Genomic DNA, 15,414 nt, shown 5'->3' on the forward strand with positions numbered 1-15,414 from the left:
TGAACCTATCTGCTTGGCTGAGTCAACAGGATCAGTGTAAGTGGCACCATTAAGAATTAATTTGGACAAACCTGGGCTTTGCCATGGAAGTTTCGGACGTAACTGAAAAAGGCTTTCTGGTTAGCGTTTGTTTCAGAGGCTAGCTTAGATTCATAATTTAGTTTTGGAGGTTTTCACTAGTGATCTAATATTTTTGTTGAGGCTAAGGAGAGAGTTTTTCCAATTGGGAATTTGTGTCTTTTTACCCCTGGACAACCGTTTCTTCCTTTTGTTGTAAAGCCTGTTGATAGAGGATGTCCACCACATAGGTTTGTGTTTCCTTGAGAAGCTGGTTTTAGGTTTGTTGGGTATGGCGGAGTCCATGCAGTTTTATACGTGCTTGTATACTGCACTGGCATACTATTCAGCATATTTGTCTGCATCCTCTGAGTGGGCGGTGGTGTGAAGCTACTGAGACCCTCCCTTAGAAGGTTGTAGTTAGGTTTTGAGAAGTTTTTATCCTGGTTAAGGCTGGTGGGGGGGTTAGATGGGATAGACACTTCGAATGAGACAGACTGATGGTCTGATTTAATCAGCAAAGAACTTACTATGGGGGTGGTGCAGCAGTCTCCCATGTTGGTCAGAAGCAAGTCTAGAATGCTATCTCCCCTTGTGGGGGATGAGACAAGCTGGTCTAGTGCATTAGAATTGATGAAATCAAGGAATCTTTGGGTAAGTACATTAGAGCAGAAATAGTTCACCCAGTTTATGGTGAGGTAGTTGAAGTCGCCAAGGATCAGGGTGTTAGGGGGGTACTTTGATGGACTCAAGTAGGTCCATGTAGGAGGAGTGGGTGTCCTGAATCATGGAGGGGGGTCTATAGCTGGCTATAACTTGGGTGGGTGTCTTTCCAATTGTCAGTTGCACTTGGAGATGTTCTAGTGCATCATGCTGGTAAACCAGTCTGGAGATGTGCTTGTCTTTAATGAAAATAAGAACTCCACCACCCTTAGTCTTCCCGACCTCATTTTGGGGTCAGAATGTGTGGAATGAGGTATAGCCTGGTAAGGCAGGGGTGCTCTCTGCAGCCTTGAACCAAGTTTCCATGACTGCACAGATGTCAGCATCTTCCAGTGCTAGTAGAGCCTCCATTGAGTGCATTTTCAGGTTAAGGCTCCTAGCTTTAAGCAGCATGACCTTCAATTTGCTTTCTGACAGATCTTTTATGTTGGAAGATTTATCTGTGGGACATTGCCTAAAAAAAGGGACAATGGGGGAGGCAAGAGCCTTGGCCAGAATCCTGAATCCTTTCATAGGTAAATACTAGGATACCTGCCCTTGCTGGTCATTTTAAGCCTAGCCAATTTCTGTTGTTGTGATCACCCCTTCCCATGGTTGATAATTAGGGTCTATGTTATATATTCAAACAGTCAAAATGTCGAATACCATATGTTTGAGACCATATGGTCAGCATTTGAATGCTCAAATATATAATAAAAAGGAAACAAAAAGAAAAACGTACCTTAACAGTGTGAGCAGAGGGGCAAGCCCCCTGCACCCCCCCCCCACACCCCCTACTTAAATATACCAACTCGGAGACTGCACTTCAATGCTGAAAAGGGAAATTCTCCCATTCTGCACCATACAGTGCCATTAAGTCAACCTTCGAACACTTGAAATGTTGATCATATGGTCTCGACCCTATGAGGTTCGACATTTCAAGCATTCGAAGATGTAACATAGACCCGATAATTATATATTATCCCTTATGAGAATAACTGGAATCATACCATAAATAATTTGAGGGGACCCATGCATGGGATAAGACATTTAGGAGCTGTCCCTGTCCATTATTAGGAAAGATGGCAGTCCTGGGTAGATTTTTTCTGTTTCCTACACATAGATCCAAGTCATGTTTGAATATGGACAGGGATGAACTTTGTTTTATGTGGATGGGAAGTCTGTTCCAGAGTGGCAGTATCCTCTGTGAGATATACTAGTCCCATCAAACCATTCTGTTGATACTGCAGAAGAAGTTTCAATCCTTAGACTGTGCATTTCTGATGCCATTTCTGCATTTTTATTTTGTATTTTCTGTTTTCTATTTGTATTTTATTATTTTTGTGCTAGGAAATCCAATTCCTCCTTTATCCCATTTTCTAATGTTATTTTATATTCATTTCTAGGTCTGTGGGAAACCACAAAAATCATGCCTATCTTATTTAATTTCACAATGGATCTTTTATCATGATTCAGTAATACAATTTGCATTATATTTAATATTTTTGTAATATTTGATTAATGTTTGTCTTAGAGAAATACATAGAATTATAATGTTTAGTTAATATCTCTACTTGCTCACTTGTTTTGTTAAAATGTATGTAATATAATGTATATTATTGATAATATGTGCTCCCAAATCTCTAATCTTTATTCTGTCCAAAATTAAACTCAATAATTATAGATGAGTTTATTTTTGATTTGATACAATCATTTCTGTTTTAGTATCATTACATTTAAAAAATATTCTCAAAAAGATTAATAAAATGTATTGCTTTATAGAACTTATGCCTCATATTGTAAGCAAAATATCATTAGCAAACAACTCTGTTTTGAACTAATGACTTTCATTAATTTCAGTTTATTAGTTTGTCTACAATAATTTGCAACAAGTTCTACATCTAAAGCAAATAATATGGGTGAAAGCAGACGACTCTGTTTAGGCTACTTATACAAACAAGACTGCATTTTAACATACGCCTTAGAGTTATTTAATGGATTTAATCAGAAGTTCAAAGAGCACTATCTCTTTTTAATATGCTTGACTAGTCAACAATTTTAAATGTACTTTTGAAAGCCAAACTCAGAACTGATAGTTGCTATTTGTATACAAGTATAAGCTAATCTATACTTGTTATAATTCTCTTTATGTTGTCTCATGTTTGTCATTAAAAATAAAGCTTATCTGATCTTTATGTATTGATATGTTTTCAATGTTTTATTATTAGTAATTAATGAGAAATATTTTAATCAATCTTTAATAAAGATATGAGTCTATACATGGAGCAAGGCAGTTGGTCTTTATCTTGTTTAGTAACAAGAGATATAACAGAGTAGTTCTATGATACTGGCATTGTATTATTTCTTGAAGGAATAATTATAATTTAAAAATGTTGGGTATTATTCCATTCAGGCTTAGGGATTAAATATGTTTTAATGTGCTCTATCTTTGTTTATAGTTACATCTTTTTATTACAATTCTGCTTTGCTTTGGATTCAATTTAACATTTCTATTGTTTCAAGAATTTTCTCTGATTTCTGTATCTGTTCCCTGATCATTGACTAAATTTAATTTTCCATAACAGTCTTTAAATATTGCCAGAATTTCTTCTATATCTGATATTATCCCCGAGATAATATTTAGGATGCTTTTGATTTGCTCAATTCCTTTGTTCCCTTAGCTAGTCTGTGGAAACTTTTGGTGTAAGTGTTGTAACAGTGTAGCCTAGCACTTTTTTAAAGTGATTTGAGTTTTGTATGTTAACATTTCTTGATATCCCTTCATTAATTTATTTATTAATTATTTATCTTGCTCTCCTTTTTGTATTTTTTAGTTTAGCTATGTGTATATTCTTCTGTATTGTTTGAGATCATTTTCTCACATCTTAGTTTTCTTGTTATACCAGACTTTATATTTTCCAAATATACTTTTTTTAATCCTAGTGAATCATATAACTGAACTTCTCATTATTAAAATCCATTTTATTTCTTTAGTCAACCATTCTTTAATAACTTTTAACTTTGCTATGCATGTTAAAGTTGTAGAAAATAATGAAAATGTATTGCTTAATTAAAGAGAGAGAGAGCATTGTGATCTGACAAACGACAATGTATAACTCTAGCATTATCAATTTTATTCATAAAATCTTTAGCGATAAACAACCTGTCGATTCTAGTTTGAATTCCAAACATGTATGAATAATTTGCAAACTGAAGAAAATTTTCCTATGGGAAGTTCATAGTACCTTTAATTTTTATTTTATTTTTGTATTTATTGTATCTACTTCTTATGAGCTTTAGCCGAGGCTAAAATTCTAGGTTCTTTTTTTGCAGTAGTACCTTCTTTCTTTAAATACAGCAAAAATATCTCCTTGTAATCAAACTGCCCTTTAAATTATTCAACAATATTTCCAAATAATCTTTTGCTACTTCAACTCCAAGTCTAAGAATCCAATATATAGTTGCTACTGCAAGATTTTTAATAGTATTCTACAATAACCATTGACAACATTTCTTTAGGATCCCTATAGTTAAACAAAACTTTAGGCATCACTACCAATTTATTTCACAACACAATTGTTTCCTTTCCCCCTAAATGCAGATGCAACCATTGTCTCATATTTCATATTGGCCCTACATTTAATATCTTACTTAAATAAACTTGTTTTCTGTAACAATATTATATCTGATTTATTCAAATTTAGAAGGCCACAGATATATTTGCATTATCACTGTTTATCTCATTCATATTAACCTTCAATTTTTTCATTTAATTTCATTTTAAATACTTGAAAGAATGAGTCAATTACTTGCATTTTTATTTCTTCATACTTTCACATTTCTTCCATAATAAATATACTTATATTGCTATGAGTCATTGTAGATGTTTTAATCCATAAAGCAGAAGCAAAACAAAAACATTTATACAACTTAAATATTATAGTTTATGAACTCTAGACAACTCCCCTCCAAACAATGATACACTAATACCTAGACTAGTTTAGTGCCACTAGACTAGCTAATCTACCAATCAGTAACTGTTCTGAATTAACAACTTCATTGTTTTTTCATTATTATTCTATGAAATAATACATGCAACAAAATATTAAGAAAAAATCTATAACATATTATCACTTTATTATAAATGTTCTCCTAAGCCTATCAACTATAAATTATCAATCTTCACTAGAATATCCTATCTGCATCGCTCATTATACAGTTTTTCATCAACTTAAATGTATTCGTCTTAACTTCAGAATTAGTCCTGAATATGCCTCGCCTATCAGTCATCCTATATGCACCAGCAACTTACATCTCTCACATAAAAGAAATTTACAGTATTTTTTTTTGTAATAAGAGCTTGTATGTGCTCAGCTTATGTAAAAGAAGAGTTCATTATTATTTACTAGATCAATACATAAGTTATATTATTAGTTTCTTGTATGAAATATATCTTCTATAACAATGACTAATTTACTTTTTGTCAGTGTGACTGCTCTACAGCTCTCTCCTGAAAACAGGCCATATGTGCTTGTCAGATACTATCAATGGCCTACATATGACTGTAGGGAATCACAACAACCCACTAAATAAATATGTCAGAAGAATAGTCATAAGCTAGCATCCAAACTGAACTGCTTATATTCTCAGCAGCTAGTCTTATGTACATAACTCAGCTGCTATTGTATTATTTTTCATATAGTATTTTAAAATAAAATAGTTTCAGCAAACAAGACTGCAAACAAATGTTAAATTAATACTGAAGTATTATAATCCATCTGACTAGTTACTATTTTGCTGCACTGGTGAGAATAATATACACTAAAGTATATAGTCTGAAAAAAAAGGTTAATAGCTTTTCATCTGAGACACCATCTACTGGAGGAACATAAAACAATGAAATATGCCAAATCCGGGCAAATTCTGAAATAGATGAATTGACTATACAAGTAAAAAAATGTATATAGACACCATGTGTTGTGAAAATGAGTCTGTCTAAAGTTTTTTTTTTTTTTTTTTTTTGTATGTCTTTGTATTGTGCCCAGATAAGTTATTTTTCCTTATGGCAGAAGATATAGTCCTGGCCATAAAGCAAGTGAAAAAACTAAAATTCTGCCAGACATTACCTCCCTGTCTTGACACATGAATTTCCAAAACTTTTATGAGTATTGCACAGAATCAGAGCATGCAAATATATTCATATATGAAAACAAATAACTTGCAGGCTTCACATACAAGGTTTCACTATTTAAATTCAGATAATAGCTTTCATAAAAATCGTTCACAGTGTTGTTGTATTTAGTCAATTTGAACATAATAAATACCTTAATTTACTGAAAAGTCTAAACATAGTTGCATGTGTATGTAGCTTATTAATGTAGAATCTGAACACAATAATTTGTATTCACCACATATTAATGTTTGTTTATTTTCCTAAATTATTAACCACATTTTGAGACAATCCTAAAATAAAATAGGAAACCAATGGATTCAGCAATATGACATTACCTTGCCTCTCAAAGTAAATTGCCACAAACCAGCCCATAACCAAAACTCCATGGATTTGAGAACCAATTTAGCTATCCTTGTTTATTCTTTTCTATTCAGTAATGTTCTATGCTCATATTTACATCTGAAGATTATCATAAGTATTTATTTTTGTTGTAAGACACTTAAAGAAACTTGCATTCAAATAACTGCACAGTATTTTTTCATGTGTTGCTAGAATTCTACCCTTAATTTATGCGATACAGTTTCCAATTTTGATACAGATTGAACAAACAAATGCTGGTGCAGTTCTTAGCTGGAAACAAGCCAATCACTTGAGCCAGTAGCTTGAATAGCTTACAGATGAGCAAATTGGAAATTTATTGGAAATGTTCACATCATTTAAATATAAATATGTACTTTACATATTTAAATATAGAAAAAAACTAATTGAAAAAGTTCATCCTATGCAACCATATTGAAGTGTTTTACACTACATTAGGATTTACTGTAAATAGAGAGTAATATTTAATAACATTCTTCAGTTAACATTTACTTTACAGTAAGTATTTCTGAATTCATTGTTATAAATCTCCTGAATGAGCATTGTACAATAAGACTTCCTTACATTGCTTATTATGTCCATTTCCCGTTTCTTTTCCTTTAAAGATATTATGGTTCTTAAGAGATTTTAAAAAGATAATTCCATTTTTATTACGTATCCTATAGTAAAAATACTAAATCAGCATAAATTTAAAACCAACGCACATTAATCAACATCTTCATTTGTTTTTAAGTGTGTTTATGCATTTATTTTTGAGGTTAGATTTTTTTTCCAGTTACTCTTTTTAGTTTGCCTTTTCTAACTTGTTCTTCTCCGTTCTATTGAATAAGATGTATTCAAAATTCCATTTGTTTGTACATAAAATTCTGCTTCGTCTAGTGCTTCAAATATGTTTGTTCCTTCTTCAAGCAAGACTTTTATTCTTGCTTGGAAAAAGAAAAGATGCACCTGTACACCTTTCATCTTTAGTTCTTTAATGAGTGGAGGACATGCTTTTATTTCACCTCTGACTTTGATGGAATAGTGATTGCCAAATATTATCTTCCATTACTTTGGGAAAAGAACATGACCAGTTGTCAAAATTGTTTTGGTCGATACATAAAATTAATTTGATTGTGATATAAGTGGAACCTCTTTTTTTTTTTTTTTTTTTTTTTTTTTTATTCAGTAGTTTGAATAGTGAACTATGCGTTATTTTTAGTCCATGTGACAAAACTTCTGGCAGATTAAACATTCTAGGAAGTCATATGAGAAAGTTTATCATGCTGTCTCTTGTCAACATTTTTGACACAGCTTATATTCTCAGGTTATTTCTTCTTTCTCTGTTTACCAGGCCATCCACTTTGCCAAGAAGCCAGTTATTTCTCCTGAGAACAAATTTAGTTTGGAATTAGTCTTCCTTCCACTTCGTTCAGAGCCTCTTTCATATTTTTAATCAAGGATTTTCCATTTGATCATGTCCTTCAATAAATCAATTTGTCTGTTTAAAATTTTCCTTGATAGAATCCATTTTAATGCCCATTGTATCCATTTTTTTGTGAAATTTCTTTAATGTTAATTGCTAAAGCTTGTAGTTCCTTTCTCATGAGGTTCTCTCATGATGTAACTTTGGGATGACTCATTATCTAGTAAAACTATAGATGAACAAGCATTAATTCTGAAAAGAGAATTCCTGAATTTGTCTGTCTTTAGATCCAGAAGTCTCTCTACATTTCAGTTAAGTTGTGTCAAAAAAGGATGCTTAATTATGATAAAATCCTGTCCAGTTTTCTTATGTTCCTACAAAAGCTTTCTTTAGTGCTGCTAACCATCCACCATCTTGGTTATGCCACCCCCAGTTTTTAATATTTCCACTTCAGAACAGCATATATTAGCAATCCCACTGTCACATGTTTTACTTGCCCTTTCTAAAGTTGTCTATTATTAAATGGTAAGTCACTTACTTATGGAAGTCATCTCCAAAAAAAATGGGAGGACACCATAAACAGTTATGGGTGTTAAATGGAGGTACATAAAAAGGCACTAATTATTTATACAATTTGTTAACCTGGGTAGAGCACTAATCTCATTGGACCAATTCAGTCTCTGCTCAGAATATGAACATACATCAAGTGGAAAATGTAATTTATACAATAAAAGAGCACATTAAAAATAAATGAATAGTTAAAATACAATAGAAAGGTATTTAAGAAGCCAGTCAATAGAAACCACTGTGTACAATATTTTAGGAATGAATGACAAACCAAGAAACGAAGAAAATCTGTGAAAAAAGAAAATATAATTATCTCAAAAAAATAACACTGTCAAATTTATAAAATGATAAATAAAAAAGAATACATTGTGATGCAAAAAAAAATATTAAGCAATTTTGTTTGTGCCAGCATGAGATCCGTTGAGTGATGGTCTGGGAAGTGGTAAAAGAAATGAGAAAACACATTATGAAACAGAACTATTGCACTTTATATGGTGCTTAATAGATGTAAACTTACCCATTAAACTGGAAATGCAACAGAAAGTTGCAGAAGAAAAAAATATGTTCAACACATTGACATCGTGAAGATTAAACTGTTCACGTTGTTGTAGACTATAGGAGAATTGATGGGTTTTGATTAAGCTTGCAATAGAAATATGCTGTGCAAAATGTAAGTATATTTCTATGAAGAGAAAGAAGTGATCAGAATTCAATGGCAGCTATGGTAGTTGTGACTTATTTATGGTAAACTGGGAAGGGAAGATGTGTTTATATCATATAAAGGCTGGGATAATAACATGCTCATTGGTTTGACCACCAAGCTCTGGTTTTTAAGAAGTTTGACTGCTGTACTCTCGTGCTGATTTTTTTTGTGTTTTTTTTTTTTTTTTTTATACTTTTCATCTATGTATAGGGTGAGACAGAGGTGAAACAGCATTGCTGCATCACAGCTACTGGTTCTTCACTTCTTGGTTGAGACACATTATGTGTGGAGTCTGCATGAGTTTTCACCTGCTGCACTAGTTTCCCAAAGATGTGCCAAAGTTAAAATGAGGAAGTGTTAAGTGGGGGCATGATCATATGCATGATTAGCAGTGAACTGGTGTCCCATTCTGGATAAATGAATTTCCTTATGGCCACTGTGTAATATCTTAGGCTTTAGCATCCCAATGACACAGAAATGCATTATTCAGGTAATAACATAATTAATAAATGTGTGTGTGTGTGTGTGTGTGTGTAAGAGAGACAGAGAGAGGCAGAAATTATTTCATATAGTCAAAAAAATTGAACACAAAATCATCAGTCTACAAAGACAGAAATTCAAATACCTGAAAAGAAAAGACAGGACACAACTAACGTGATATATATTTTTTTGTTGTTGCAGGGGCAAGACTCTCCAACTCCCACAGGGGGGGGCTGTTCCCCTATACCCCCTGCTACAGATACCAACTTTTAGTCTGTAAAACAGCAAGAACAGAACAAGTTCTCCCTCTCCACTATACCATGACCTTCCTCAAATCAATACAGGTATTTTGCAATGATATAAGTATTCAGTCACTTTTGCAGTATTAGACAAATTTGCATACATGCTGAGTTAAAAACACACACACACACACACACACACACACACACACAAGCACCAATGGTTAATCACGGCTGCTTGTCTACTTAAGTGATTTAAAATGCACATTAGCAACTGCTGCAAGTAGTCCGTATAGTAGTTTATGTAGAAAAAATAGGAAGGAGCACTTTGTCTTGATCTGTGGACTTCTTCTGGTAATCATCCTTGGTAGATTTTTTCACTTTTTTTTGTTCCTCAACTTTAGGTGAATTTCTATTTCTCATCCACTCATCAAGATTTCTCTAGTTGAAGAAAGCCACAAATGAGGGATTGCTGAACACACAAACTGCTCCAGCTCAAGCTGAGATTCATCTCTTGAGCTTGGATCGTGAAGTGACTTTCTTGACATCCATTTCTTGAACATACAATGTACAGCTCTCAAACTTTCTTTCAAAATGTAGAACATTACCTCACATATTGTGGAATAAATGGGCAAAATGAGGAGCACTCACAATTTTAATTAGGAAGCTCACCCAAAGGTTAAAAACAGTTAATTCATATTTATGAAAAAAAAATCCATTGATGAATTATTCTGATTAAAAGCAACTTACCATGGATATTTTTTAATGATCCTCATAATGAGATATGATTGACAGGAATGCAAGCATACCAAGTGGCTATGATCACAGACCTGATCATAGTCCTCTATGAAATATACCTACACTACCTGCCAATTTTTTTGTAGCTGCTAAATATTTGTTACTCCTTCCTCAAAGTGAATATATTATGACGACAGTTATTTGTAGTATCCAACAAGATGTGCAAAAGCAAATCCTACCCAGATTATGTTCATGCACACCTAGAAGTGACATGAAAGGCTAACTCATACATTTCTTAATGAATTTGTATAAATTTCAGGTCCCAAACTGCCTTTTATATTTTATACATTGCTCTTATAAACTTAGAAGATCGCTAGAATAACAGGATTTGTGTTGGCATGCATTTCGGGAAGATACCATACCTAAAACTCAAATGTATGCCATTATTTAGTGACTTCGATTCACAGTGATTTTCTAGATAATGACAATTTTTATGATGAATAGACCAAAAAAAAAATGTGAGGCAAAAATATGGACATCTGAGAGGTACCTACAGGAGCGTGAGCAATAAGAGTTCAGATTCAGTGAAGTTTCCTGTAGAGTATTATGGGTATGTTTTGATCATGTCGGGGCATAGGCAGCCGAGTTCCTGATGTATTTTTTTAAATACACGTTGAATGTGGTAGTCGAATTTCAGCTTAATATACTTAAGAATGTCATTACATTCAGTAATTTTATAAAGCAGTCATTGAGCAGACCTCTCAACCAATTGGGGACAAATTTCAACAGAATCAGGGGCAAGTCGAGGAAAAATCAGGGACACTTTTTTTTAAAATATTAGTGCTATTAACTTCAAACATTGACAGAATCAGAGCATATGAATTAATACACATTTTCTGAAGTAAAAGTAGTTTATAACTCTTAATTATTGTCATTATTTATTAAGTGCAATTCACCACCTTTCCTCTAAAAGTCACTAGTGTTTTAGGAAAGATTAGGAGGGACAGGGTTAAAATTTGAGTCAAAATCAGGGACAGTTGAGAGGCATGCACCGCTAAGATATCAGCTGCAATCAACTGCATGTGAATAGACACTAAATCGGAACAATAGTATAGCGAGGTCGATCCATTCCGTAGGGCAACGATCCATTCCGTAGGGCAATTTAAAAAAGTTATGAGACATGCAACTCAGGGAGGAGCTGGCAGAGATTGGTGAAGGCGTCACATAGTAGGTGGAGGCAAAGTCTAAAACCAAGTAGTATTGTGTCCAAAGTTTAAATGTTGGGAATTATAATTTATCAAGAAAGAGGGAATTATAAAAAAACTCGTACGCAAGAGGGAGTAAACGTGAGGTTTTGCAAAACAAAACGTACCCACAACCAGTGCAAAAATACACGTCATTTGTTGCCAAAATTAAAGCTCATGCATATAGAATTGAATTGCTTGTGCTGTTTCACATAGTAGAAAGCAAACGTGAATCCGAGTGCAGGCAGAAAAGAAACAAATTAGCACGGATTATTAACTTTAATAAATAAAAAAAAATGTTGAGACTATGCGCTTTCGTTCTACACGTTGATTCAAATTTATTATTCTACTTTGTATTTAGCCTTTCTTCTTGGCTTCCTGTCTCATAGTATTTATGTATTTCAGAGGTGAAATAATTTGTTTTATGCAACTATTAAAGTAAACAAATAATGTTTTTGTCCTAAAATCTTGCAATTTTCACTTTTTTCGCAGGGCAAAACTGTTAAAATTGGCATTGTCCTCTAAACAGGAACAGATGATGATAACCCTAAGGATAACTGTTATGGGGAGGGCTGGCATAATGGTTAAGGTCTTAAACTCACAGGTGCACCGTGCAGATGACAAGCTTTAATTACAACGGCTGGTGATTGGCTAAGCTTGTGGTTGTCTGCAGACTGATACTTTCCATTGAACATGGGTTGACAGCATACATTTGTTTGTCTGTAGTTGTGGAAGCTAAGTTTATAAAGAAATGAGTATTTCTGATTTTATACATGCATTACTGTTTTGTAATGTAGATTCACATAGCTGTTAATCAACGCTGCATCAACTTGACGCTACAGAAGTGAATGGTACCCAAACCTATTTTTGCGCGAATGTTGTTATACCTTGTTTGTTACAAATCATTATCACCCTTATAAATTTATTATTATACCATGCGATCATAGCAAAACCCGACAAACGTGCATGCTGATTGGCTAATCCAACCAGCGTGCACATAGTAAATCCTACAACAAACAACGGAAGAAGTCCGGTCGCTAAAATATCATGCTGCGGCGACAGCAAATAAGCATAACCAAATCTAACCCCAAAAACACTTAACAATTAAACGTAATCACACAAAACTAACCAATTCCCTTATTACACTCCTCAGTCCCTCACCTCGAACACTAAAAATAAAATGTCATGCAGTCGCAAATACACCACCCACACACTACATAATCACCACTTATAATACAATAAAACCAAGCATTCTCATAAAACCATTCACTCTGCTATATTCCCTACAATACCTACACACAGACAACTCCAAAAATGTACATACTAAAAGTAAACACACCACACATCCCTCGCAAAGTCAAAAACACACACCATACCGAAAGTCCACATCAGCATACATCTTCTTAAAGTGCATACAACACCGCCATCTAGTGACCAATTACTAAAAGTACATATTTTAAAAAAATTAATACAAATTAAAACTACACCACATTTCAACATACCTATAACTACTAAAACTATGAAGACATACCAAAAGCTTTACAACTATATCTACTAATATAATTATTTCCTAACATTTCCTGAAAAATTAAAAAATAACATGTATTCAAATTAAAACAGAAATAAACAATAAACACAGTGTGGACTATTTTATCTCACAAAAAGTGGAAGAATACAAAAAAAGCAAACAAAAACCTAAATAACAACAATACAAAGATAATACAAAACAAACTAACACCATGGTATAATAGCAATAACCCACTTCTGGGTGTAGGTAATGCTGGATTTACCCACGGTTGGCATTGTTTGGCCCCGATGGCGAATGCCAACCGTGGGTAAATCCAGCATTACCCACACCCAGGCGTGGGTTATTGCTATAATAATCAGCACTCTGCTACGGCCAGTGGTGATCCATATTTCCAAATAAGCGTTAACTAGCGGATTTTCTTCACATATAGCAAAAATGGGAACTACCACCTTAGCCACATCCTAGCATCTAAAATGCTCATATCAAAACTCTAAAGTACGTCTTCCCCACCTTTTGTCAAACATTACGAACAAATCTACTAACTTACACAAACTAAACTATACATGGTTAGCTGCATCTCCAAATCACATACGTTGCGTCTTCAACCACACACTATTATTTGGGGAACTCTATGTAGTCAGGCAGTGCGCATGCTTGATAGTATTTTTCCTCATACTTCAACTTGTGTTTGTATTTCCAAAGTTAGTATATTAGTTCTTTCTGCAGCCGTTTGTTTAAACACAAGGTTGTAGAATGTTAAGTGCCTTTCTGCTTGGGGCTACAGGGCTACAATGGATAATTGTTTGAAATGAAAAGCCAAAGTCAGACTTTCTAGAGGTGGAAGAAAGCACAAGCGTGGTTATCCCTGACCAGGCATTTGGGTGACTGACTTGTGAGCAGCATAAGGATGAGTTGTTATACTGTTGTTCCGTGCTGATTTGAAAACTGGAGTGTTTGGAACCTTGAACGATTTCAGTACGGACAGCAAAATGTACAGGCCATGTGGGAGGAAAGAGAGACTTGATACAAAGTTTAGCTAGCCCAGAAGAATATGGTAGCGGATTCCTTGAACTATAATGAATTCTTCTGGTGAGTATGAAAGAACAAACACAGCATAGTTACAGTGTGGAAGTAGGCTATGGACTTGAGTTGTCACTCATTCAATGAGCTGTAAGGAAACCACCCACGCTTTTTAGTAGTTCCGTGAATGTAGCAGCCTATTTTGTTTACTATACAAACTCATCACATTTAAGTAATAGGCAACTGAAATGAATCTTTTTATTTATTTTATTGCTGTAATAATATAAGCCCCAAAACGTGTAGCTATCTGCAAATTGTAGTAATTTTATCAATTATTTGCCTATTGGAGGCACACTTTCATGAGACCCAGCCCATTACGTTCAGTGCCGCCCAAATGGACTGTTAAACACGCCCGTGATGCATGTATTAAACCATTGATATTCAAAATGCACCAACTACGTAGATTGGAGTCTGTTTACTATTCGTATGGTTACTCCGCCTTATTTTTTGGTCTTGGTTGTATTTTTGTTTTGTTTTGCTTTTTTCCACAGTATTCATTCCACCCACTTGATATAACAAGGCTTCTTTCCAAATGTTGCCGCTGTATCCTTAAGAAATGTACATACAAATTCTTTGTGGCAATGAAAAGACTGTTTTGAGAGAGTTGTGTGTTGTCTGTAAACATGCAGTCTACGTACCATGTTAACTGCAGACAGAGCTAGTCATTATGGATTGTCAGACTCATAAAAAATGCTCATATTGATTGGGCGTCACCATGTACATCTCTTATAACAGGAGCATACCTCTCAACCTGGAAACATCAAAAATCTGGACAAAGCCCATGAAAAATCTGTACAAATTTGTACACTGATTAACATAAAATTTGCATGTATAATTATGTAACCCCACCCACTGCAATGTAATTGTGGGATACCAACTTTCAAATGCAAACTGAAGAACAGACAACCAAAATATGGCCCCATGTCCCCCTGCAGCCATTCCAATGTCCCATTGCTTGGCTGTTTTGCCTCATTTACCATAAACACTAATGTGCATACTGCTTTATTTCTACAATGATTGGTTGGAATTTAGTTTACATTTTATAGCACTAATAGATATCTGCTAAACAAAGCAATGCAGTCTCACAATGAAAATAGACTTAGCATTACATTAAAACCTC

General features: G+C 34.1%; 1 protein-coding gene across 3 annotated transcripts in view; it reads left to right on the forward strand.

Moving 5' to 3' along the window:
• Positions 1-15,414, forward strand: part of REXO4 (REX4 homolog, 3'-5' exonuclease) — a 247,492-nt gene that overhangs the window by 17,517 nt on the left and 214,561 nt on the right. For 2 of the 3 annotated variants that reach the window (XM_044058230.1, XM_044058229.1), the window contains one exon: positions 9,667-9,809. The exons of the other annotated variant lie outside the window; for it this stretch is intronic. The gene's annotated coding sequence lies outside the window, so the exon portion shown is untranslated. The remainder of the gene's footprint in view (positions 1-9,666; positions 9,810-15,414) is intronic. 3 annotated transcript variants of the gene reach the window in all.

This window comes from Protopterus annectens, chromosome 16.part0 (assembly GCF_019279795.1).
Source record: "Protopterus annectens isolate FY-2018-M chromosome 16.part0, PAN1.0, whole genome shotgun sequence".
Taxonomy (NCBI): Eukaryota; Metazoa; Chordata; order Ceratodontiformes; family Protopteridae; genus Protopterus; species Protopterus annectens.